The sequence below is a fragment of the Camelus dromedarius genome, chromosome 15 (assembly GCF_036321535.1).
Source record: "Camelus dromedarius isolate mCamDro1 chromosome 15, mCamDro1.pat, whole genome shotgun sequence".
NCBI classification, from domain to species: domain Eukaryota; kingdom Metazoa; phylum Chordata; class Mammalia; order Artiodactyla; family Camelidae; genus Camelus; species Camelus dromedarius.
The window spans coordinates 59,950,143-59,977,369 of record NC_087450.1 but is presented as its reverse complement, the minus strand read 5'-3'; the positions used below and the strand labels follow the sequence as shown (position 1 = coordinate 59,977,369).

General features: G+C 49.2%; 1 protein-coding gene across 8 annotated transcripts in view; it reads left to right on the top strand.

Moving 5' to 3' along the window:
* Positions 1 to 27,227, top strand: part of RNF144A (ring finger protein 144A) — a 109,400-nt gene that overhangs the window by 36,336 nt on the left and 45,837 nt on the right. Inside the window, exon 1 of one of the 8 annotated variants that reach the window (XM_064494749.1) lies at positions 15,063 to 15,206. The exons of the other annotated variants lie outside the window; for them this stretch is intronic. The gene's annotated coding sequence lies outside the window, so the exon portion shown is untranslated. Of the gene's footprint in view, positions 1 to 15,062; positions 15,207 to 27,227 lie in introns of those variants that run through there. 8 annotated transcript variants of the gene reach the window in all.

Here is a 27,227-nt window from a genome sequence, read left to right as displayed (position 1 = left end):
TAGCTCACTTTAAAAGAATTGACTTTTTTTGATATTGAGTTTGCCTATCCATGAACATTGTATCACCAACCATAGATTTATCTTTCCCCAAATGTTTTTGGGGAAAGTTTATACTCTTCTGTAGATAGATGTTACTCATTTTCTGTGTCCTCCTAGGTACAGATAACATAGGTTTGCTCCTAGCCACCTTAGTTTTGGGATGCCTTTGGAGATGGCATCTTTGCTGGAGGATGAAAGCGTCATTGACATTTAAAGATTAATCTTGCATCCAGTCGCTTTAGTGTTTCTAATATTTTGTCTATAGATCCTCCTATATGTAAAAAGTCATTTGTCAGTAATTAAAGTATTGCTTATTCCTTTTCAGTTCTCACATTTTCTTTTTCCTGTGTTTCCTGTTTGAGTTAGGACCTCCAGTACAATAATGAATTGAAACAATAGAGGATAGCTCTTCATTGTTCCTGATCTTTATAAGGAATGTTCTAATTTAGTTAAGAATGATGTTTGCTGTCACTTTTTTCCAGTTACCTTTTATTGCTTAAGGATGTTCCCTTATGTTTCTGTTTTGCAGAATTTTGTTTTCCTTTTTTATTCTAAGTGCATGTTGAGTTTTATCAAAGGCTGCTCTGCATCTGTTAGGACAGCCATATGATTTCTACCATTTTCCTCTTACTATGTTAGAGTACACATATGACTTAGTCTAATGGTAGACTCTGTTCAACTCCTAGGATAAATCTAGCCTGTTCAACTTAATTTTTTTTCCCCTAAATACATGTCTGATGCACATCTGTATTCTATTTGCTCTTATTTTCTTTTAAATTTTTGTTTCTTTACTCATGAGTGAGGTTAGCCTATATTTTTCCTTTAACTGCTTTTGTCTGATTCAGAGGATTTTTCTGCCCTATTTTTCTTCTTTTTCCTATTTCTTGCAAGATTTGTGTATGATTTGAATTATCTGCTCTTGAAATTTTGGTAGTACTCAGCTAAAAACAAGAACTAATTTTTCTAGGTTTATAAAATTATTTGAACTCCGATTTCTTTTTTAACTGATTTTTTTCAGTTTTCTTAAATTATATTTTTCTAGGAGTATAATCATAGTTCCCTCTTTTTCAAGTTAAAATTATCATAAAATTATTTGTCTAGCTTTAAATCCCTCCTATGTTTCGTTACAAAATATAGTTTACTTGGACCATATCTCTTTTTTCTTCCTTGACCAACCTGCCAGATAGTGTATGTTTTATTATTATTTTCAAAGAAAAATACTTTTGACTCTTTATTTTAACTTTATTTTGTGTTATATTTATTTTTGTTTTTATCTGTTAATAGGACTTTCCTTCTGCTTGCTTTGTGTTTATTCTGCTGTTGCTTTTCTAACTTCTTAAGCCAGAGACAGCTCAGTAATTTTTAGACTTCTTTTTAAAACATAAGCATATAAGTTTATGAATTTCTCTCTCAGCACTGCTTTAATGGCATCTCATAGGTTTTGTTACATAATATTCTCAGCATTGTTTAGATATGTTTTTAAAGTTCTATGTTTTCTTCCAAACCCATGAGTTTCTTGATTAGTCTTCTACAGTTTTCCAGCACGGAGAATCTTTCCATTATTGGTGTCTGGCTTAACTGCATTGATCCGTACGATACCAGTTGTCAGAAATGTGCCGATTCACTCTTTCTGTCCTTGTGTAATGTCAGCTTTTGTAAATGCTGTATGTATTTTTGAGAAGGTTGTGGATTTTCAGGTTGCTGATTATGAGAGTCACCTAGGTCCATTAAACTTAGATTGTTGGTAGCACTTCCCATATCTTCTGTATTTTTCCCCATTTTTTTTTGTTTGCTGAATTAAACTATATAGTGAAGTTCCCCACTGTGATGTCATTTTTTTCAGATTTTTCATTTTTTTTCAGAAACCGTATCATTTTTGCATTCTATATTTTGAGGCTATTTGCTATATACAAATTTAGGATTATTATAGCCACATAATGAATCGGATCTTTTATTGTTATGTAGTTGCCTTTTACCCTAGTTACGATTTTTGCTTTTAATCCTCTTTTATCTGACAACTTTCTTCTGGTTGCATTTTCCTGGATCACCTTTCTCCATCCTTTGACTTCTGATCTTTCCAGTTTCTTATGGTTTTGTATGCATCTCTGTTTTTAAAATTCAATTTTATCATTTCTTTCTTTTCACTATGGAGTTTAATCAATTTTTTTCTTATACTATTTAATAGAATTGGATTTTTTCCTCCTAAATTATTTTTATACTATTTTCTTTCTTGCTTCTTTTATACTATTTTCTTCCTTGCCTTTTAAAACTTTTTTTTCAAGTGCATGGTTGTCTGTAGTCTTGTTCCTCTTTCTCCTTTTACAATCGGGAGGCCACACATTCAACTTCTCTTCTCTTAGTGGATACTGCTGAAATTTTACCATGAATACCTAAGGTCTAAAATAAATGTTTTAACTCCTTCATTCTCAAAATACACAAAAGCCTTAGAACACTTGTAATTGACTTAGAAATTTATCAGCTAGGTGTGCTTATTTTTTTAATTTTTAGTTCAATATTTTAACTGGACTTCAGTTATTTTCAGTGTGAGAGCCCTGTATAGACTCTAATGCATCATACTGAAAGAAGTCGATCTCTCCCAGTTTTGTTTTTAAGTAATTACATCTTCGTTGCTAGTGAAGATACGGATAGTTTCCAAGCCCATTTCAGTATTCGGAGCATCGCAGAAAGTGATGACCCTTCTCTGCCCCTAGGGAGGTTCTCATGGCTCCTACATAGATGGTCAGTGAAGTGGGCACAGCAGGTGCTGATGTAAAGAAATATCTGTTGGTCAGTGTGGACTGGATGGCTGGCCCCGGCTTAACCTGTATGTAAGTAGAGGGGCCCCTTCATGCATTCTGCAAACGAATAGAAAGGACACAGCAGTGTTCAAATTAGTTCTTATTAACATGGTGTTCTAGACACTTATATTTCCTATGATTTCATTTACCCTTATTTTCTATAGTGTTTCAACATTTACAAAGAGAGTCACACCAACTTCCCTCAAAAAAAAAAAAAAAAAAAAAGAGGCCAAGAGTGTGTTTCTTAAAAAAGAAATCTCTGTCGCTTGTTTCTCTCGGTGACGTGGAGTTCTGGGACACACATGCCAGGGTTTCATTATCAGATGTGTGTACTTGGTGTCCAAGGCACGATGCCCAACCCTGGGAGGGCGAGGTCAGAGCTCCCTCCTCTCCAGAGCGTGTCCCTGCGAGGCAGCCCCGATGTGTCTGGATGTAGAGTCACAGGACGTTCTGCTTGGAAGGAGCCACGTTGCTCACGTAGCACAGCGGTTTCCAAAATTATTTGAGGTGGCTTAGTAATCCTTTCTTCAGAGATGTCTTGTGGAAGCTTGATGTTTTAAGAATAAATAGGCTCAGATTGGAACAAGCTTGGGGTCCTTGTGGCCCCCACCACCTAAGTACCCCTACCCCCTGCCGCCTTGGCCCTCTAGGGAAAGCCAGGAACTGCAGGGCCCACACAAAAGGCCTTTCCATTTAACCCCCAGTCCAGCAGAGGAGAACCAGGAAGCCCCAGTGGGTCACTAGGCTGGATGGCAGCTGGACCAGAGTTCCGGTCTTTGCAGCCCCTCCTAGGCCCTCCCACCACCAGTTGTTCATTTACAACCAGGCAGAGCTGCTCCTTCGTACAAAGTCACTAGGAAGCGAGTCCCACATGCCCACGTGTATTATTTCCTTTACATTCAGACCACGTCTAGTTGTTTTGCGTGGGTGACCCCAATTTTCCACCTAGACTTGCCACGTCCCATCTCTTCTTAAACCCCAGCCTTGGGCCTGCTGCCTGCTCGGGGGGTCTTCTCAGACTGTGGAAAAGGTGGCCGGTAACAAGGGCAGGGGGACAGAAAGCCTCCTTTTATTCTCTGTCCTGTGTCTGCTTCAGGCCCTTTGCTGGTCCTCCCGCTGCCGGTCACAGAGGGACCGATTCCTTCAAGCAGACAGACCGCGTGCTATTTCTGTGCTGTAAATTTCCAAGTCTTCTCTCCTGGCCACCTCGCCAACCACACGCTGGAATAAGAAGTGTGTTTGCAGCTATAATCAGCACACTTAAATGCTAGTTAAATTCAGAGTGAGCCCAGAATCCACGTGGCTCCGGACTCCGAAAGAAGCTATAAAAATATCACGTGGCTGTGGGTCCTCTGAGACCTTTGACCACTAGGAGATGGCTCTGAACCTTTTTAAGGTTTATGGCTGTCCCCAAATAGCCCAGATTACACGGCAAGCGGGGTCTGATTCACAGAGGACTGAATCTGACAGCAAGGAGTCTTGGCTGCGGACTGGCAAATTCCTTTCTTGTTTTTAGTTTTCTGGGACAGGATGCACAGTAATGGTCATTTATTTTCTTGTAAATTCTTTGAGGACAGCGCCTTCCTTAACTGTCTTGGTATCCTCCGTGTCTGGCACGTGTACACACCTGAGATAGTTGTGAACTGGCGGAACTGGAGAGTCAAGATGCTGAGAGCAGGAGGAGGCGTCAGCCCCCGCGCTGATGCTCCCACGTGTACACCCTGATGACTTGGTGTTTCATGTATGTAAGTGATCTCATCCATCCCCGTGACCGCCCCGGGAAGAGTGGGGCGGCTGTTATTAATCCCAAATGAAGGATGATGGTACAGAGGCTTCCAGGGGCTTGTGGCATCATTCAGGAGCTCATGGATTTAACATGCAGTCGGGTCTTGAGTCCGGGTCTCCTGACTCTTAGGGATTCTTTCCATTCCATTTCTCTGCTGGTATATCCTCAAAGATGCTCCGTTGTCATCTCCTGGGGGCACTGCTCAGCTTCAGCATAAGGCTTCTGGAAGGCTTGATGGTAAACAGTCTGTTCCTCGTAAATTACATGTTTCACTACATATGTGCACCATGGAAAACGGTGAGGGGGGCACTCCTGAACTGCTGATCTGCAGCAAGGTTCTGACTGGTTCCTCTGCCCCTGGTGCTGTGGAGTAGTCGTGCTCAAATGACAAACATGCTCTCTGTTCCAGACTCCAGCAGTGGCTCCCAGAGCCTCCAGGGCCAAGTTCAGAGTCTTTATCTGACCTCACCAGGCAGCTCCCGGCCAACCGCAGCCTTGTCTACACTCAGGCCCTCGGCACACACCTGGCCGGAGTCCGAGGAGTGACGGCTCAGTGGTTCCTCCCTCCCGGGATCACGTGCCTTCAGGAAGCGTGTCCTGAGAGCCAGTTAGCTGGGGGAGCCCCTTCCCTGTGCCCTGGGCTGGCCGCAGCCTGCAGCCTTCCTGCCTGTAGTCACGGACTTGCCCCGCTGTGAGTGGACTAGGAGCTCAGTGCGGGAGCCCTGCATCTCCTCCGGCCCTGAGGTCGCCTGGAGGTGCGTGTGCACTTCATACACGTTTGCTGCGAGAATGAACTGCATTTTTTTTTTAAGATAGAATTTTGTTTTTAAAACTTTCTGCAGGGAAAGGTAATCAGGTTTATTCATTTACTTATTTTTTGGAGGTACTAGGGACTGAACCCAGGACCTCGTGCATGCTAAGCATGTGCTCTAGCACTGAGCTGCCCCCTCCCTGCTGAACTGTGTTTTTAAAAATTCCCTTTCAAATTCTCTGACACGTGTGTGTGTGTGTGTGTGTGTGTGAGTGAAGTGTGGCTATTTGGAAGGATGTGATGGACGGGGGGAGCTTGACAAGGGGATGACGCCGAGGGAACCTGGTCTACCTGATGTCCAATTTGGCCTTGGTCCTGCTCAAAGTGCGTGATGCACAGAGGATGCTGTGGCCTCTGCTGGGGTGGGGGGGTGGGGGGGTGCCCCTACGTGGTTGGTCTCTGTGGTCCCAAGCAGCTCTGCGATGCGCTGTGACACAGAGCTGGCTTCCACGTGTTTATGGGTTTGAATAACACTGTAATTTCTTGAAATACTTAGACTTTTTGAACCCTTTTGGTTTGGGGCCTCTCATAAACCCTAGAGAACACTTAATGAGCACTGACTACAAATGCTTTCATTTTCAGTAAAAGAAATGTCCCTTCCTCCACTCTTCCCAGTCTCTGAACCGTGTCACCCTGTGGGCACCGCGGGGGCCGTGCCCCCAGCTCCCCCAGCTCCCAGTCCCGACTTGTCTGTTTTCAGCCGCCCGATCCTGGGTCCTCAGCTTTTCTCCTGGACCGAGGCCACCTTGTCTCGGCTGTGCCCAGTCAGGCAGGGACAGGCTGGGGGGTGGAGGAGGCAGGGGACGTTCTGGGAAGCATACGGGTCCCTGGGGGCCTCTGTCCTGCAGGGAAGTTGACAGATGGACACCCAGCGGTCTGGGGCGTGGCTGCTGGGCGCGGGCACACTGGTTCCCAGGAGGCTGGAGCTCATCCTTCTCTGCCCTGCCCGGCCACCCCTCCCCAGGCCCTGCCAGCCTGCTGCTCCCGTGGAGGCTGGGAAAGGTCCCGAAGGTAAAAAGGAAAAATTTAAGGACAGACCCCAGCTAACTTGCCAGCTGCCATGACAGAGACAGGACGTACAGACAGACAGAAAGGACCAGCTTCTCTCGTGCTCCTTCCCCACCTTGAGCATCACCTGGTTAGAGAGGGTAAAATGTCCTGTTTCAGGTGGAGCAGCCTCCTTCAAAGGAAGGTCCTGAGCTCCCTGTAGACCTCTCAGCACAGCCCTTGTGAAGGTGGCCCTGGGACCCCTCCCCGAGGCGCCCTGGGGAGCTCCGGGGCCGGGGTGTTGCACAGCCAGGCTGTGACTCGCATCTTTAACTGCTGCCGCGGCGGCCTCACTCCTGAATCAGAGCGGCAAGTTCGTGGGACTTTGATGTGGCTTTTCATGCCAGGCCAGGGCCTCAGGGTCCACTATTCTGGGAACATCCATGTGACCGCAGTTGGCTTCCCACGGGGTCCCGGGCTGGCCGCTCCCTCCCGGGGACCTCGGCAGAAGGTGGGAGTGGTTTGGCAGCACAGGGATACCCGTGTCCCCGACCCTGGGTTCCGGGTGCACGTGCCTGAAAATACGGGATTTGGAGGAATACGGGGCCTTTCGGTCCTTGGTTTTGTCCGTCAGGGAGGCAGTGTTACCAGGCCCAAGGCCTGTCCACAGCTTCAGGGTAAGTTGGAGGATCTCAGGCCCGCAGGGGCCTCGGCAACGGAGAGAGGCCACCTGTCTACAAAACGCTTTTGTTTTGTCAGTGGAACTTTTTTCCCCAGACCAAATATCGTGTGTGATCTGAGCTGGACTGGAGGATGCAGAACCCCTTCCTTCTACCCCGAATCCCAGGCAGCCCCTGGGACCCCTTCCTGGTCCTGACCAGCCCGCTTACCTGCACGGACGCACAGATGGACAGATACACAGATGGATAGACGCACAGACGGACAGACACGCAGACTTGGGGGCGGAGGCCCGAGGGGCCTGGTGGGCTGTCCGGACACCCGTGGGGGTAAGTGCAGCGTGAAGGAGGAAGGCCAGTCTGCTGCCTTCCCGCCCACGGTCCAGATGCCCAGCTTGGCCGTGAGCAGTCACCAGCTCTGTGCCACCTTCACGGCCGGTGGCCCAGGTGTTGGGGTCCTGGTGGCCTCAGGCTGTCAGGGAGCTGAGGCTTCACCTTTCTCCTCCTGGGCCAGAGCTGCTGCCTGTGCTGAAAAGGGCTAACTTTGTCAGCACCTGGGACCGTGAGGGGTGACCAGCCCCGTGGACCACTTCTTAAAAACACGTGCCCTTAGGATGTGGTGTGTTTATGTGACCCTTTGCTTCCTAAGGCCTCCCCAGCCCTGTGACTCTAACAGTTGGTTTTTCTTTAGGAATGTACAGATGGCCTCGTGTTTGAGAGGACGCTCTGTGACACTGGGGACTTTGGAAGATGACATGGGAGCAAGGGAGGTAGAAAAGCACACTGCACTCTGTTTTGGTCTCTTGCTCATTGAAACCCTTTAATTTTCTATCTTCCTCCTTCTCCCCTGGGACGGGTTAGGGAGGATGGACAGCCCTGATGGAGACGTTTGTTCCTTTGCAAGGAGGTCTTCACTGCAGAGCCAAGCCCTCTGAGGTTTCCAGATCAACGCTGGCCCGTGTTCATATGTTTTGAAGCTTAGCCTGACAGGAGTTTGCTCTGAGGCTTGGATGGCACACTGGGAAGGGAGCCTCTGCTTCTGTTTTTCCAGAGCAGTGCAGGGGGGGCGGGTCCAGCAGGGTCTCCCCGCGCGGCTCTCTCTTCTCGGCAGTGAGAGTGGCCGGGCATGCGCTGTGGGGCTGGAGACACTTGACCTGGTCTTGAACATGGAGAGATGCAGTCATGACTCGGGCATGTTGGAGGGCAGGGGAGGGTGTGGGAGCCAGAGGAGCAGTCATCGCTTTTTCTGATACAAGTAGAGTTGACTTTACAAGTTGTGTTAGTTTCAGTGATTCAGTTACACACACACACACACACACACACACACACACATATATATATATTCTTCATTATAGGTTGTGATAAGGTATTTTTTAACTTTTTTTTATTGAGTTATAGTCATTTTACAATGTTATGTCAAATTCCAGTGTAGAGCACAATTTTTCAGTTACACATGAACATACATATATTCATTGTCACTTTTTTTTCGCTTTGAGCCACCACAAGATCTTGTATATATTTCCATGTGCTACACAGTGTAATCTTGTTTATCTTTTCTGCATATGCCTGTCAGTATCTACAGATTTTGAAATCCCAATCTGTCCCTTCCCACCCTTCTCCCCCTTGGCAATCACAAGTTTGTATTCTATGTCTATGAGTCTGTCTCTGTTTTGTATTTATGTTCTTTTTTTGTTGGGGGGGGTTCCACATGTAAGCGATCTCATATGGTATTTTTCTTTCTCTTTCTGGCTTACTTCACTTAGAATGACATTCTCCAGGAACATCCATGTTGCTGCAAATGGTGTTATGTTGTCGGTTTTTATGGCTGAATAGTATTCCATTGTATAAATATACCACCTCTTCTTTATCCAGTCATCTGTTGATGGACATTTAGGCTGTTTCCATGTCTTGGTTATTGTAAGTAGTGCTGCTATAAACATTGGGGTGCAGGTGTCATTTTGAAGTAGGGGTCCTTCTGGGTATATGCCCAGGAGCGGGATTCCTGGGTCACACGGTAAGTCTATTCCTAGTCTTTTGAGGAACCTCCATACTGTTTTCCACAGTGGCTGCACCAAACTGCATTCCCACCAGCAGTGCAGGAGGGTTCCCTTTTCCCCACAGCCTCTCCAGCACTAGTCATTTGTGGACTTTTGAATGACAAGGTATTGATTACAGTCCCCTGTGCTCTGCAGCAGGACCTTTCTGTTTATTTTTTTTATTATATAGTAGTTTGTATTTGCTAAACCCAAACTCCTAATTTATCCCTTCCCTTTCTTTTCCTTTTGGAAACATAAGTGTGTTTTCTATGAGTCTGTTTCTGTTTTGCAAATAAGTTCATGTGTATCAATTTTTTTTGTTTAGATTTCACCCGTAAGTGGTATCACATGGTATCTGTCTTTCTCCACTTGACTTGCGTCACTCAGTATGACCGTCTCTAGGTCCATCCATGTTGCTGCCGATGAGAGGGGCCGTCCCCTTTCCCGCTGCCTGGTGTTTATTTCCTCTCACCGGCCCTCAGCTTCCTCATCTATAAAAGGAGCAGGTGCTGGTGCTCGTGTCTGTCGAAACCCTCGGGGCCCCGGCACACGGCTGAGTGTGCACTTACTCCCGTCCCCTGGGCGGGTGCGTTGTTGCAGGCGGGGGGTCGGGAACTCTGCTGGGTTCACATTCACAAGTGGTTTGTTTTCTTCCTTCAGCGTGAAAGGAAGAACAGAAGAAAGTTCTGTCTGCCTATTATTCTGAACTTGGCAGTGAAGGGATTGTGTGGCGTCACTGGTCAGTGTGACGCCCGTTTTGGGGGTGTGTGTGTGCGTTACTGGAGAAAGCTTTAAAACAACCAGCTTAAGTGTTTGAAATAAACCCAGCCCCCTTTGATGTCTCTCTTGGCTTGTGGATCTATCATTTGTCTTCTTTATGCCCTTTCTTATATTTTCTCCTTTTCAACATCAAGCAGTACTTTTGCAATTGGAAAAGAAATAATGACATGCTTTTCTCTTGTTTAAGCGTGATGTTAAATCAGTCCGTGGGTTTCTCCCTGCCTCTTACTGCATTACAAAAAAGGTCGGCTGCTTCATAGGTATTTTTGATTTGTATTTAGATTACGTTTTATTTATTTAGTTGTACTCAGACGTTAAAGTGATAATGGGCAGCACAGATCTGACCAGGAACAAACAGGTTACTTTCTCAGGGGTGGAGGTATTTTATTTTTGAGGTTGCGTTCCTGTAAAAGTACACTCTGTGTCTCAAAACACGGTCTGTCCAGCTAAGATTTGCATCGAGTGCCGACTACACTCTGTGAGAAGAGCTCCTGGGGATCCGAAGGTTTCTGACGTAGACGTAGCTTTGCAGAGATTTCTATGCGTTTGGAGAGATGAGACGTGCCTGGTAAAGACATCATTGATACTTTATTTCAAGAGACGCGAGACACTAAGAAACGGGGACTCGCGTGAGGGGGATCCGACTGCACGGTGGCTCCGGCAGAGTCGTGCTTCCATTTCCAGCACGTGGTTTGTGACTTTCCATCACTGCCTGGCCCTCCCGGCCTCTCTTTCCTCTCACACAGCAGCGTCCTACCAGCCCTGCAGCCTGGCACACACAGCGCCTCTTCCGTGAGGCTTTACGATGAGTCTACCCTGAAGTGCCGTGTCTCCTCCGGGAGGTCCCCTCGGCGGGCGCTGCTGTGGAGGCAGCATTAGCCCCGGGGTCTGATTGGCGTGTGGGCACCTCCCCGTCGTTTACTAGGCACCGTAAGATTTTATGAGAGCTCTGTAACTTTCTGACGATCGGTTTCCTCATGCGTAAAGTCAGGGTAACAAAGACCGCGCTGGACTGTGCTGATGGCTGAATCAGCGTAAACAGGCAAAGCGCCTGGGAGTTACTGGGCAACCAGCAAGAAGTCCCACTTCCCCTGCTGCTTCGTGTGGTTATTTGGGCACTGGTCTGGCTTTATCACCTGCGTCCTCGTGAACTTCCTGAGACCAGCGCTGTCCCACCCGGTGCCCAGCACTGACCCTCACACACAGGAGGTCCTCAGTTCATGACTGTTCTGCCCTCTGCCCTCTGCCCTCTCTATGCTTTGTGCCGTCCTGAGGTCAGTGTGACCCTTGGGGTCTTTGACTGTGGCAGGGTTGGCCATGGAGGGGAGACCACATGATCGTCATGGTGATTCTAGAAGATGATGGATTAGGGAAGCACCCTCAGCCCAGAGAAGCAGAGGGCTGGGAAGAGCTGTATGTGGCCTGCATGCAGGCTCGCAAGTCGGGGAGTAGCAGATTGGTTCGTGAGAGCCAGCTTCCCGTGTTGGAGGGCTGGGGGGACGTTTTTTTCTGAACTGCATCTCCCACAGGGAGGCCCTGGGGTGTGGGGAGACGGGATCAGGGCAGCATCACCAGTTCCAGGATAACAACACTTGAAATGCCTGACTCTGCAAGCCCGACTTCTGGGCGAGCGTGTTTCCACCCTCACTGGCCGAGCCAGGCGTCTTTGAGTTGAACTCTGCCTGTGCATTTTAGAGAGAAAAGAATTTCCACTCAGTGCTGAGGGCGCCCATAGTTAACAAGCAGCACATTCGGATCAGATAAACTCCCCGCGCTGGCTCCGTCAACTTCCCGGAGGCACTGATGCCACTCAGGCTTGAGTCCTGCGCCCGTCCCGCGCCCCCTCCGCCCTCCTCGACGTGTCACACCACCCCTCGGTGCCTCGTTCCCCTGGGCCTGACCCCGGTCTTGCCTCATTCCCTTTCTCGGAGTGCATCTGCGGAGTTGCACGTGATGTCCACTTGGGTGTCATCTGCCGGAGCCCCACGTCTGAAAAGAAAGTAACAGAATGAGGGAACTTCGCAAGAGACGAGGACCAGATAAACCAGTGGTTTCACTAACCCCCTTCTCTCTCCCTCCCTTCCTCCCTCCCTCCTTCAATCTCTCTCTTTCTCTCCTTCCCTCTCTCTCTTTCTCTCCTTCCTTCCTTCCAACTGATGAGTACATCTTCCAGCAGGTTAATGACATGTGTATGGGTAAGACTCAGAGCTTCTGGCTCAGGTGGCCTTGATGTGCAGTCATTGGATGAGGAACTGGGTCACTGAGATGCAGGTAATTCAGTCCCTGGTCCCGAGCATCCTCCCCTGAGAGGACGGTGGAGGCGCCCGGTCTGCACGCAGGAACACGGCTTTGCGCTGAAGGAGGATCACTCTGGCAGCTGCGCTGGGACGTGGTTCGTCTAGTCGAGGATTTTCCTCGCTCACCGACTGGCCCACCTTCAGTTGGAGGCAGAGCTGCAGAAGAACTGATGAAGGGGCTCGGTTTTCTCTTTTGAGGGGGGAGGTTAAAGAAGGACCGTTGTGGGAGTAGCAGGGATTCAAAAGACAAGCGAAAAGCAGGGGCAGGGGAGCACATTGGCTTCTAGCCTGAATCTTCCTCCTTCGAAACAGAGCTTGTGGTTTGAGATCAAGGTGACAGCAAGGAGATGAGGTAGCAAAGCAGGATTTCTGCATAAAAAGGGGCCTGCAGCCCGCGTGCGTGCTTATGTGGGGCGCTGGTGTGGACCTGGATGCGGACAGGTGCGCCCAGGTGGGAAATGTCTCCCTCGCCTTAGCCGGCGGGGCTGTTGTGAGGACAATGCAAGAGACAGGACAACCGTGCGGAAAAGTGGGCTGTGGACAGGCCGGTGGGAAGAGAGGAAGTGCGCTTGGCTGTGAAGGAGGATCTGCCTGAGGCGGCGGCGTGGCAGGTTTCCTGGTTCTGCTGGGGAGGCTGAGGTCCTCGGAGGGGTCGTGCTGGGCTCCCAGCTGGCCCTCCCCGCCCCTCCCCGCACCTGCCAAGAGTGCTTTGCGCCCTGGGCTGAGTGCTGGCAGCCCCCCCCAGAGGATAGTTTTGTCTCAGTTATAGAAAGGTCTGTACAGTTAGGGCCTTTATAAAGTTCTGGGGACCAGTGTCTTATAGAGAGAGAACCTCCCAAAGGCTAGGACAAGGAGGTAACATGTGAGCTTGGATATCTGCTCCGTGTGCAGGGACTGCACGGACGTGCAGAGTTGACAGGCCAGGGACACCAGTTCTTGAAAAATGTGGTAGGATTCCCTCCTCGGGGTTCATAGATGAAGCCATTTCCCTAACATTTCCAGGCAACTAGTGAAATGAGCACATTTTTTTTTCGTAAGTAATTGTGTAACATAGAAGGAAGTTTCTGTTTAAACCAATGGTATATGTGTTTATTGGGGTTTTCATTGATTACATTTCCAGTTTTTTTTTTTGATTGAAGTATAATCAGTTTACAATGTTGTGTTAGTTTTTGGTGCACAGCATCGTGACTCAGTTCTCCATAAATAAGTATATATGTTCTTTTTCAGATTCTTTTTCATTATAAGCCATTATGAGGTATTGAATAGAGTTCCCTGTACTATACAGTGGGACCTTGCTGTTCATCTGTTTTGTATACAAATTGGGAGTTCAGGGTGTGTAGATACTAATGTTTCCAGTTTTTAAACAGGATTTGCATTTTAGTTTTGAGAGAGTTAAAAGTTTAGTGTTACTTTAAAGAAAAAAATGGTAGGGGGAAAGAAAAGAGAAGGAAAAAGGAGCCTCCCCCAAAACCAAAGCCCGTCTTTGTTCAGCGTCAGGGACGTCCTCACTCCGCAAGCAGTTGTGCCCGGTCTTGTGAGGCATGAGTTTGCCTCGTGTCTTAACCCACGGAGTTAGCACGAAAAGAGGTGATTTAATTGAGTCTTCTCGAGACAAACTGGCCAGGAAAGCTCCGGAATAGTTTTGAATCGGGGCTGTCCTCTCAACGTTGGGCGTCTGCTTCGCTTTCCGGCTGGGGTGCAGCGTCCACACCACCCCACGGCGGCGGGCTTGGAAAGGCTCTTTCCTGTCTCTCAGAGCCTGGAAAGGCTGTGGTTTGTTTTTTTGGGAGAAGGGTAAATTGCCACTGGAGAAATCCCCCATCACCAAAATATCCCAAGAAAGCCTGTTATAAAAAGAATATTTTGGGGTAGAGGCTAATAGTAGCTGCATTTGGGGAGGACAGTAAATATTGATCTGTGAGGGTGAGCGGTCGGGAAGCTATTTTGAGCTGATCTGAAGAACCCCAAGTCTGTCTAGTGGAACAGTCAGGGGAGAGGGTGTTCTGTGAGCAGGACAGGTCGGAAGTCGGCGGTTACGGCCGCTGGGCAGGGTTCTGCGTGTCAAAAGATCCCTGGGCTGTGGGTACCCAGGTCGGTATGTGGTTTGCCCACTTCCCCGTTGCCAGACCTGGGTTCCACCTCCCGGGTGCGTCCGCCTGGGAGCCGTTCTATCCTGGGAGCGTCCGTGCTTCTGCCCTGCATGGACTCTTGTTCCCAAATCCCCTGCTTTCTTGACTTCTGTGTCACTGATTTCTTCAGGAACTGTGAGGGGCATAAGGGGGAAACTTCTCTGTCTCCCCCCGCATCCTTCCCTGCACCCCTGCAGTGTCTTCCCTCCCTGACGTCCCACCCATCCTTTGCTCCTTCATCATTTTCCCATCATCACTCCCCGGATGCAGGTTCCCATCTATTCATCCATGTATTATAATCAGTTCTAACCCATCTCTGTGCATTTAGGTTGTTCTGCCTCCAATTAGAGTCTAATTTATCTGACAAATTACCCCAAATCAAGCTTCGAAAATGTTACTTGAAACGTGTAATTCCTCATGTACAGAAGGATACTGCTCGTGTGTCACCTGCCCCAGGAAATCTTCCCAAAGAACTGCCGTGTGGGCACGGAGACCGGGGCTGCTGCGACTGCAGCGGCCCGTCCCTGCCCCCACCCCCTGCAGTGCCCAGCGCCCAGCCGCGGGCACCTGCACCTCCCTGCCTGAGAACCTCCTCGAGGAGCCCCCGGCCTGACCTGCCTGGAGGCTGCAGGTGTGGTTTGAGCCCCCACCTCCTGGCCGATGGGTGACACAAGGGAGACAGCTGCCCAGTGCCTGCCTCTGGGATGGAGTGACGACCGGGTGTGACGGTGGCTCCCCGCCTCCCCTGGGGATTCAGCTCCTGCTCACCACAGCGGCGACTGCTCGAGGTCGAGTCCTGAACTGGCTGCCTTTCCTAGCCTGCCTCACTGTGCACGTCTACATTCGTCTCCGGGATCACGTCCCAGGTAAACTGCTTCTGCTTCTGGGGAAGCCAAGTTGAGATGCTTCCATAGACTCTGTTTTCCTGTGTGTGGAACGAGGAGAAACCCAAGAGTGTGCTGAGAGCGTCCGATGAATTAAAGGACATGAATGCACTTCTAAACTCAAAAGCACTGACCTGTGTGAATTTGGAATCCGTGTGTTGGCAGAGCTCCTATGAGCATTTCAAGGAAAACACTGATGTTATTCAATAATGGGTCACTGCTGGCCAGGAGTTGCTCACATCTATGGAGTCAGAGGAGTGGTTCCCTCTCGAAGGGACTCCTAGTCCGGGGGTTTGTTGCCAGCTGCTTTCAGCCGTGTGCCCCACCTGTACTGCCCCTGCTGCCCCACCCGCTTTGTGCTCTGACTCAGAGCAAAGTGAGCTTTCTTGTGAAGACAGGCTGGTGTGCACCGGGACGGCTCTGCAGGGGCGGATGCTCTGGCCTGACCGTCGGCAGCCGGCCGGTCCCTGCCAGCCGGTCCCCGCCAGCCCCGACTGTGGCCCTTTTGTCCAGTCCCTTCCACTCTGGGCCACTCCCGCCAAGGCTGGCAGAGGGACATTCTAGCACCTTCTGGCTTTCCTTCTTTGCATCAGAAAACACAGAATGACAGTACCCTCCAGGATGACTCACAAGTGAAAATATGCTGGCAAAGTACATTGTTATTTATTTTGGTCACAGGAGGAGGACGGTGAGCATTTAGGACACAAGGCGGAAGCCAGGTCAGAACTGATGCCGCAGCACGCCCTGGTTGGCAGCCCCGGCTGAGCCCAGTTCTGTTCCCCCCCATAGCCGGCCAGCCAGTGGTTTATTCTGGGAAAGCAGAGTGAGCCCAGCCCAGGGGCTGAAGTGTGTCCTGTGGCAGTGGCGGGAACGAGGGGCCCCAGGTTGACCAGCAGGGCTCCTGGCGGTGGAGACGCGTCTCCCACACCCGGGTCAGCCTGCTTACATTGCAAGAAACAAACACGCTCAACAGAAACCGTCATTTTCTTCAACCATCCAAAATAGCGCCCAGACTTACTTGTAAATTTGTGTTTGAGAAATCAATTTAGCCACAGCATCCAGGAAAGCAAATTAATTCTTTTTCAGGACTACGGAGGCTCTCTGAACTCGGTGGGGCCGTTGGCAACGTCTCCACAAGTCATCTTCTTCCAGCATCAGAAAGGGGGATGTTGGCCTGGCTGTCTCCCCGAGTGCTGCCCTGTCCCCTGCAGAGAAAGTGTCATGCTGGCAGAGCGTGACTCGTCCTGTTGGACGGATGGGGGTGTGTGCCTCGGGCCTCCTGCCTCCTGCCTCTGGTCCAGGGCTTGGATGCGGCCTTGGTGACAGCCCATCGTCAGGGATGGGGCTCCGGGCATGATGATGACAGTGACAGTCATTCCCCGCAGGGCACGGACTGAGTGCAGGCCCCTCAGCAGAGTCACATCTGTTAACGTATTTAGTCCTCACTGCAACACTGAGATACGGACTGTTGGGAGCAGGACCCTGTCCCCCAGATTCACGTGTTCCAGCTCTAACCGCCAGGAAGGACCTCAGAATTGCACGTGTCTGGAGATGGGGTCTTTACAGTGGGAATTAAGTTGAAATGAGGTCATCACGGTGGACCCTAACCCAGTATTATGGCTGTCCTCATCAAAACGGGACATTTGCAGAGACACATGAAAAGGGACGGTGTCTTGGAGAGACAGAGGGAGAGGATGGCCGTCTACGTGCCCAGGAGAGAGGCTGTGGAAGGAACCAATCCTGCCGCCACTCTGACCTTGGACTTCTGGCCTTTGGTGTGAGAGGGCAAATTGCTGTTGTTCAGGCTGCTAGTCTGTGGTCCTTGGTGAAGGCAGCCTTAGCTAATTCATGCAAGTCTTATCCTCGTTGTGTAGGTGGGAAACTGAGGCTCACCCTGCGGGTGAGTGACCCAGGGCCATCTGGTTCCTGCCGTGTGTTCTCTACGCCCAGGCCCGGGGGTCAGGTGTTGGAGCCTTTCTGCATAACCTCAGGGGCTGAGTTTGCTGACCCTGCAATGACTTCTCCAGCGGCCCAGGGCTCCCTGCCTTTCTCTCGAGACCTTATCCCTGTTCAAAGTTTTCAGCTAAATTTATTGCCCCTGAAGCATAGTCTGCACAAAATTTAGTGCAGGAAAACATTTGTTAAACAAACAACACAAGGACAAACAAACGAAAATCTTGAGGATTTGAATTTTGTGCAGTAAGATCGCTCTCAGCTCTGTCTTACTTTCCTAAATGTTTTTCTCTTTCGCCACATTTTTCTTACTTGTTTTTCTTCTTATAAAGAAGAAAACATATATATTTGTCAAATATCCAGCAAATGTAGAAAAACAGAAACACCAATTAGCACTTCATTCGACTTGATTGCTGGTGTCACTGGTTTTCCCGGTGGCCTTTTCACTGTCCTCACTGCAGAAGCTCCAGCTGGTTTGAGATTCACCGTAGCCCGGAAGCCATGTGGGGCCTCTGGGGAGGGCAGTGCCATGTGTGGTGTTTTCTTAATTCCCCGATTTCCAAGAGTCTGTGAAGCATTGTGAACCAGTCTGAATATTCCTCCAGTTGTCTGGTTTTCTCCCATCGGCCTGATTCCTTTGGGGCTGTGAGCCGGGGAGGTGGGGTGGGGACGGCTCAGGGGTGGGGATGGCTGGGGGCAGGTCTGGCTGATTGGCACCTGATACACAAGAGTACGATCTTGTTCGGCGTCAGTGCCAGGAAGATGGTGCATGTTGCAAAATTAACATACGGAGCTAACCCTGTGATGTGATGGTTAAGATGGAAAAACAGTGCGTTCTTAGGCAGGTCTGGCTAAGAACAAAATACAGTGTCAGGGTCACTGAGAATTTCCCTTGACCCTTTTCTTGCCGGCTTCATGCCTTCTGCCCCTCATTTCAGCTGTGTGAACAAGTTACTCTAAACGCAGACGGTGCAGGGGCAGCTCCAGTGGCCTGGGGATTAGGGGTTCCTGTCCTCCAGTTAGGTTCTGCCCCCCACTCTGTGGCTGTGGAAGTCGCCTGTCCCTGAGTGACGTGTGCAGAAGAGAGCTTGGACCCTGTGATTCCCAAGGCTCTCCCCACGCCCTGACCGTATTTACGGCAAGGATTAAACTGTGTGGATTAAACTTCCCGTGTCCTAACTGCAACTCTGCCTTTGAATGAAGCCTTCAGTGCTTCTCTGCTGTAGGTAAAGACACACATTTCTAGATTCCTGGTTTGCTTCTTTTGAATTTTACACAGGTTTCTTTCCGGTCTTTCCTGACCGGTTTGCGCAGAGTGGAGACTGCAGCCTGGTTGCGGGTGGGCGGTGGGCCCTGGAGGAGGAACCTCATTTCTTTGTGCCAGGGCCCCCGGGGAGGAATCGCTCCCGCCCCCAGGGCCCACACCCTTATGCAAGTAACCGCAAATCAGGCTGGAGCCACCCGAACCCACCCACCATTCTGGAAGCCTGGGCAACAGCGCGCAGCTGAGAGGTGCTAATTTTACACAGTCTTCTGCCCCCTCCCCACCTCCTCCTCCTCCTCTTCATCCCAAGCTGGGGTTTGGGACGTGCTTGCTTGTGGGCACGTCAGTGGGTGACAGTCTGAAGTGCTGCCACATTTCTTTGTTCCTTTGTCAAACTTGGGGAGACAGCTCTCCCCCAGCCTCCAGAGGGATGTTATATGACTTCTGGCGTCCACTCCCAGCCCCTCAACCGCCCCATCTTCTTAAACTGAAAGTGTTCATATGTTTGTAGCTGATTTTTTCCTTTTGGAAGAATTTTCCAGTGGGCGGGGCCGAGCGGAAACAGCCCCAGGTGGTTTCTTCTGTGGGTTAATTGCTCTTTCTTGGGGTGGGAACGTGGGATCAGACTCCTTGGCAACCCTTCCCCTTTCTAGGTTTCCCCCCACCCCCACTTCCTGGCCTCTCCAGCTCATGAGCCATCTTACCTGAGACTTTAGCTGCTCGCTGCGATGTTTCTGTGACCTTGGTTGACAAGACAGCCGGCTGTGTCTCCAGGGTGCGTCCCCCCCTCGGTGGGGGCACTGTGCACACTGCTGAGGCTGAGGTCGGGGTGCCACCCCTGGGCTGTGTCCAGCACACACTCCCAGAGGAAAACCTCTTCCCGATGCTTGTGGCTGGCAAAGCAGAAATGGTGAGGCAGGAAAGAGTTGGTGAGGTCGGTTCTCCAACCCACCTTGGCTCGAGAGGTGTGCATCCCCTGCCAGCGGCGACAGAAGATTCATATCGAGTAACCAGTAACAGCAGACACCTCGCCAGTGATGGCCAGAGGGCCACAGGGTTTATGGTTGGAAGGGTGGGATTCCGGAGCCGGATCTCCGCGATTTGGAACTAGGCTCTGACTTTGAATGTTGGAACTTCAGTGCCTCAGTTTTCTGATCTATAAAATGGGGCTCAGAGTGCACGCTTCCCCATTGGTGAAAGTATTCAGTGAAGCACTAAGCATCTGACACAGCGTGAGACGGTGCCATGGTAACTGAGCTGTGGTTAAGTCGAACTGATTTGCCGCAGTCCCTTGACTGGGATTCAAACCCAGCGGCCTCTGGCCCTGGGGACGGTCCACTTCGCAGTAAAGGTCACGGTCTAGAACCCTGGGCCCCTGTGGTGTCTTAGGCTCGTGGGGTAGAGGGACTTCGGGTCTCCTCCCAGAACTGCCGTTAGGCTTTCAGCCACAGACCAGCCAGGTTATTGTGCTGCACCCCGCGGCCTCTCCCGTGCACCTCGGGGCGGCAAGGCCACTGTATCGCCATCAGCCCGCCATGTAGACGCTTACGTCAGAGGCAAAGGTATGAGGCAAGAGGGCGCAGCTTTGTCCTGAGCATCCTATCCACCTGCAGTGGAGGTAAGACGCTGTGTCTGACTCTCAGTTGTGGTTGGGGTACCTGAAACGTGGGGAGATTCACGGGAGGGTCCTGATGCCTTGGCTGCCGTGGTCCCGGGAGATGCCATTGAGCAGTACCATGAGGGGCACGGAGTCACCAGGCAGAGGAGAGGAGCGGGCGTCTGCCCTGGGAACAGAGCTGGCAAAGGCCGTACCACGGGGAGGCCCGGGGCTTCTTCAGGAAGGAAGGGCTCGAGCACATGGCCTGAAGGGGAGGTTCTCTCTCGACACTGACTGGGTCCGCGTCCTGCGTGAGGCCAGGCGGGCGGTGATTGGCTAAGGGTCAGATTGCAAAATGTCTTCACACCAAGCTCAGGCATTGGAGTGGAAACGAGAAAAATGCAACAAAACCTTTGTTACAATATTTAATACTGTTTAGAGAAGTAGGGAGGGCAGAATGGTGGGGGTGCTTTCCACCAGGGCACCTGCGCTGACGGGGTCAGGATGTGGTCCTCGGTTTCGCTGGCACACAGCCTGCCCCAGGGTTTAGGAGCTGCCTCTGGCTGCTCTGCTGCAGGGACTCCCTGAGGCCCACATGCCTGAAACCGGAACTGTCTGACCCTTAATGGGTAACATCTGCTGGCCTCTAGTCTACAGCTTTACTGGGCTTGAAGATAGCACATTATTCACTTGTGGGAAAAAGGATGTAGAAATTACAATTGCGTAAGAATTCTGGACTCCATGGCATTCTAGACCATGGTCAGTGCTCATTTATTTTTTCTTTATTTTTTTCTTTATTGAAGTGTGGTTGATTTACAATGTTACGTTAGTTACTGGTGTACAGCATAGTGGTTCAATTATACATATATATATATATTTTATATATATATATATATATATATATATACTCCTTTTCAATTTCTTTTATATTATATGTTATTACAAGCTATTGAATATAGTTCCCTGTGCTCTACAGTAGGTCCTTGTTGTTTATCTATTTTATATACAGTAGTTAGTATCTGCTAATCCCAAACTCCCAATCTATCCCTCTCCCCACTTTCTCTGTCAGTAACCAGAAGTTTGTTTTCTATGTCTGTGAGTCTCTTTCTGTTTTGTAAGTTCATTTGAATCATTGTTTTAGATTCCACATATAAGTGATAGCATATGGTATTTGTCTTTCTCTGTCTGACTTAACTTAGTATGATAATCTCTAGATCCATCCATGTTGCTGTAAATGGCATTATTTCATTCTTTTTTATGGCTGAGTAGTATTCCATTGTATAAATATACCACATCTTCTTTATCCAGTCATCTGTTGATGGACATTTAGATCACTTCCATGTCTTGGCTATTGTAAACAGTGCTGCTATGAACGTTGGGGTGCGTGTATCTTTTTGAATTAGCGTTTTCTCCGGGTATGTGCCTAGGAGTAGGGTTGCTGGATCATGTTAACTGTATTTTTAGTTTTTTAGGAATCTCCATATCATTTTCTATAGTGGCTGTGCCAAATAATATTCCCACCAACAGTGTAGAAGGGCTCCCTTTTCTCCACAGCCTCTCCAGCATTTGTCATTTGTGGACTTTTGAATGATGGCCATTCTGACCGGTGTGAGGTGATAACCTCACTGTAATTTTGACTTGCATTTCTCTGATAATTAGTGATATTAAGCATCTTTTCATGTGCCTATCGGCCATCTGTATGTCTTCATTGGAGAAATGTCTGTTAAGATCTTCTCACTTATTTTTCAATTGAGTTATTGAGCTGTATGAGCTGTTTTTATGTTCTGGAATTTAAGCCCTTGTTAGTCACATCATTTGCAAATATTTTCTCCCAGTCATAGGTTGTCTTTTTGTTTTTGATGGTTTCCTTTGCTGTGCAAAAGCTTTTAAGTTTAACTAGGTCCCATTTGTTTATTTTTGCTTTTAGTGCTCATTTATTTATTGTAGATTGTGGCTTGCTCATTCACCCTCTCTGTCTCGTTCATAATCTGTAAAATGGGTGTGAAAACTCACTCACATCAGTTCCGCGGGAGTCTCGTAATTGAGCAGCAGCGGGTTCTTAAGACACGAGGAGGGTGACAGAAGCCTAGTCCTTCGTTGCTGAGATGATAGCTGCCTCGTGACAGCCAGTGCTCCCTGAAGCCTAATTTCTTTTCAGAAAATAGCACACAGCCTTGTGGGTAGGAGAACAGGACGGGTCCTGGCCAGCGGAGACCCACACTGTCTCCACCCCTCCTCCTCCCGGTGCCCAGGCTCCTTCTGCGGACGAGGGGTGATGGCGGGTCCTGCTTCTTGGAGCTGCCGGCTGATGAGGTGGCTCCTGAATTCGTACACCTAGCAAGTTCTCAGTAAATGTTAGTTGTGATTATTATTTCTTAGTCCTTATTTGAATTAACGTTGCTTTTTTTCCTCCTTGTAGGAAAAATAAAACCCTCCCCTAAAGGCTGACACTGTGAAAGTCTTATTACTCCGTGAGCTGACAGGCACTTGTCCAAAACCTGAGCTCTGACAGGCAGCTGCTCGGAGGATGTTGAACCTTTGACAATGAAATTAATGCCAGATTTTAAATTTGGAAGACACGTGTAGGAGAATAGATATACGCTGACATTTTTGGAACTCTGAGCTAGCTCAGGGAAGAAAAATATGTTTAAAATATCATTTGGAAGTTTCCTCTTAGTTTATACATTATTGAAAAGCATCCTTTAACTTTAGGTAGGCACTATGCCTTGATTGAATTAAGGCCAGAAGAGAGACCCTCTATTTATTCTGAATTACTATTATTATGATATTTAAGTTTATTTATTAAACTCTCTGTCATCTTTAAATGGGAATATCCATATAGTTCACAGTCAATTTGTCTGAAGGTCATACTGGAGAAGTCCTGTTTGCCTCTGGGCCTGGCCAGTTTCCCCAGTCTCCAGCCCAGCCCACCTCGTTAGGTAATCATTGTAATTAGGGTTGGGGTATTCATCCAGTGGTTCTTTGCGCAAATACAAACAAGCATAAATGTACACAAAGTTTACCCAACATTCACTGTATAATATGCACGTTCTCTTCTGGGCTTTTTTAATTAACTACATTGTGCAGATCTTCCATTTTAACACATGGACTATTCCTCCTCCTTTCTTCAGCAGCCTCGTATTCCACTCCGTGGTTAATTTCCTCATGTATTTAACCCGTCCCCTACTTGGATCGTTTTTAATCTTTTGATATTTCAAACAAGACCGCAGTGACAAGCTTCACACACTGATCACATGCCCCAGAAGTGGGGTTTCTGGATCATCAGGTAAATGTAGGTAAAATATTGGTAGATTTTGATAAAAAACCCTTTTCATGTGTTGTGTCATCTTGAACTCCAGCCTTTCGGGCAGGAGAGCGATTATTGACCGAGAGCCACATGGACAGAGTGTTTGGCCCAGAGTTTGAGTGTCTGCCCGGGGAGAGGTGAGGAGCGGCATCTTGTGTGGGGAATTCGCTTGTCTCTTCTGAGTGTGTCCCACCTGGGGAGAGCTGGTCTTTCTTTGTGAACTGTCTCTTGTTCTTTGATCATTTTTTTTTTATTAAACTGTTGCTCCTTTATTTCTTAATTTCTAGAACTCTGTTTGAAGGAGATTAACTGTTTGGGATACATTCTGTGAGCTTTTTTTTTTTAATTTTGTTATTTATTTTGACTTGCTTTGCGGAAGTTTTTGCACCTTACACATATGAAGGAACATTGCAGGAAGAAACGTAATGGCTCCTCATTCTAACCAAACAACGATTTTACTTGTGTGAGTGTGTGTCCTGCCTTTGTTTGTAGAGACTCACACAGTGAACATGTGGTTTTTATGCTCACTTTCCACCCAAGAAATTATACCATAAAGTCATTGGTTACAACTGCAGAATGCATCCTTCTGTGGCCCCCACTATTCCATGTTGCTTTTACTGGTTTGATATTTCTTTTTTTTAAAAAAAATTACATTTATGCATTGAAAACCTTTTTAATATTGTGGGAAATGCTGTGAAGAGCATTTTCACGCCCTCAGGTTTTTGTTCTTATGGATGAATACCCAGAAATGGGGTGACTTGATCAAAGGATTTGAACATTTTGAGGGTCCTTGCTAAATACTGCCGGCTGCCTCTCTATAGTGTTCTGTCATTGTTTATTACCATTAGCCAGGCTTGGTTATTCCTGGCTCCAGGACTCTAACCAAATTATTATAATTCAGAAAAAGTGCAGTTGATTTTATGGATGGAGAATGAGCCCTGTCATTTGGGTGCAGTGAGCCTTGGAGATGTAACAGAATCAGAGTGCGGTGTCCTGCAGCCAGTGTCCTGGTTCCTGGGAGGAGAATGCTGGCACGTTTGTCCATGAGTTCACACCAAAGCACAGGTGACTGGACATGGTTCTTTGGGTAATTTTCACATACATTTAATTTGGCCAAAATAAGCGATTTTCTTTCACTGCAGAGAAAAGCACGTCTAGTTGCTAATTTGATAGTGATGGAGACGTCCGCTTGGTAAACACTTACCTTCCACCCACAGCACGTGCCGTGCGCCCAGGTTGCCGATGTCCCTGGCAACGTGGACGTGAGACCCTCCCTGCTCCTGGGAAGCTTCTAGCTTAGCAGAGCAGGGTCACCCTGGCTTTTCCCCAGGCGTGAGTTCGGAGGGTCAGATCGTGCTGACCCATTTTTATGGGGCGCCTCCTCCATGCCAGGGCCTTTGGACCCAAGAGTGAGCAAAGCCAATGAAAATCAGTTTCCTTGGGGGAGAGTGTGTTTTGAAAAGGGCAGCAGAGAGTAAACAAGGTAAGTTCAGCTGTAGACGGTGAGGAGTGCTGGCGAGGAGAGAGGCCGAAGGGTGTGTGCACGTGGGGCTGGAGGGGTCTGCATTTAACCTGCTCCACTGGGGAGTGGTGGGAAGTTTGTAAGTGGGAGAGATCTGATGAAGTAGAGTTTTGCAGACACGAGGTTGGCTGGGGAACCGGAGAAGAATCTCCCCAGACCCCCCCAACCATCATCTGTGCACGGGGGTCAGCAGACCCGGAGAGGAGACCTGGGCGCCGGGGGACGAGGGTGCTGGTGGTCGCCCACAGCCCCGGAGCGCGTGGGCCTGCTCTCTGGAATGTCAGGACACTGGTGGATGGCCCTGGAGGAGAACCTGTGGAAAGGGAGAGCAGAGGCTGGACGTGGCTCTGTTCTGTTTGGCGCTGTGATTCTGTGCTAATGATTCTCGTGTGACCAGAGTTTTACATCCTTGAGAGAACGGAGTCCCATCAGACTCATTATCACGTCAACAACTTGGTCCTTCCCCAGAGCAGACCTCCGAGACCGCTCCCTGTCTGTTCTCCGTGAAGGAAGGCCCCCGCCCAGGGGCGCCGGGCGCTGGTCCTAGGCGTCCTGCCAACCTGCCACCCTGGGCTGGAAGCGAATACGCTTCCTAGACTTGCATTATCATGGGTGTTCCCAGCGGGAACGCGCCCCGCCTTGGTTGTTGGTGTTTCCTCGGGAATAATTTTTGAGTTCGGTCCTCTGTTTCCCTGCAGGAAAGGTTGCGTCAGTGTCTCTGATTCCACCCAGTTCCCCACCGGGTGGGCCTCGAACAAAGCCTCCCGCGCAGTAGCCAGAGGGTTGGGCTCCATGGTCAGAGCCCCGGGGCTTTCCTTCTCTCTCTGAATCTGTTCTAAACTAAAGCTGTTTCTGCACCTGGGGGGATCGTCGCTGCCATGTCAGAGCTAATTTTGAGTAAGTTGCGTGGGTTTTATATCTAAGAGAACCTCCGGTGTTGTCTAGTTAAAGACTCTCCAGGGTGGCGATGGGCGAGGTACTGGGATGAGGGGGGGGCAAGAGGGAGTCTGCGGCATCACCACGATCCTCTTCTCTGTCATGGTTTGGATTTCTCTCTCTCCGTCCAGTAGGCTCGCCTGCACTGGGGGTCTCCTTAGCCAGGGTCAGAAAAGAGAGACTCGAGTGGCGTGGTGGTCTCTGCGTCCCCACTGGGGCGGGAGTTCTAGACGAGTGGGCAGGGCTGAGGCTGGGGCTTGGACGTGTGGGCTCAGGACTGCGTGCGATCGGTGGTGGACCCTTCCTGACCTCCACGTCTTGGTCACACTCCTGCTCCCATGGTCCTCAGCCCTGTCCCAGGACATCCTGATGACCCAGCCTTCCCCAGGGAGAGGTTAGAAGGCACAGCAGGACGATGGGTTTTCTTTCTGATTTTCAGAAAGCACAACCTCTGGCATCGGGCCTTGGGGAGACCAGAGCTTTTTTGGTGATATTACGATTCATTTTCTCACTGGGGAGGCTAGTGCTGGATTTCAGCCTCTTAGCCAACTGAATGGACTGTCTTTAACATCATTAGGTCAAGTGCCTTATTTCATAAATGGGGACTGTCAGTGATGAAAAGATATTTTTAGGTGCAAAACATGGACCCTTCAACATTCTTAACTTAAAACATCAGTTTTTTTTTTTTTTCTCATTGGGTGCCTTCTTTTGTAGTCTAGAGGTGTAACAGCCAGATGGGGAGTTGTGCTTTTGTGTGCAGTGGACGGAGTATGGGGCTGTGAGTGGGGTTCTTGTGAGGGAAGGGGCCTCTCTGAGCCCCAGGGAGGCCTCCGCCCACCCCACCAGCCATCTGAGCAGTAGGCGTGGTGAGAGGGTCCGGTTGCTGGACCTGAGGATCGTGGGAACGTTGATGCAGGAAGAGAACGTGGCTGGGAAGTCGGCAGACTGGGTGCAAATCTGTGATTTGCCATTTGTTACCTTGAGACTTTGGGCAACTGGTTTACCTTCTTCAGCCTCCATTCTTAGTCTGTGCAGTGAAGACAACTGAGCTGACTTCCCATCTCTGCAGTGTTGATCGATCCTCTGCACAGCAGAAGGGGCTTTGGGGAGACATCTGCATGGGGAGACATCGCAGCTGATCGCAAGGGTCTCCCGAGATGCCCGCCAGCGTTATTTCATCAGAAAACAGGTGTACCCTCTTCGTCCTGGTGAGACAGGCAGTGCCTCGTGGAGGCGAGTGTTTTTCTACCTCGTTAACTGGGTAATAAAGGAAAGAACAAAAGATGGCCATATTTAATTTGAGTCTTTTTTAAACTGTTGGATTGTAACACTGACTCTTACGGAACTTACTTTCTTGAGAGAGAGAAAACAGTAAGTAAATAAAGACGTGCTTGTAGCGTATGTCGGGGAGCCTGCGGGGAGCA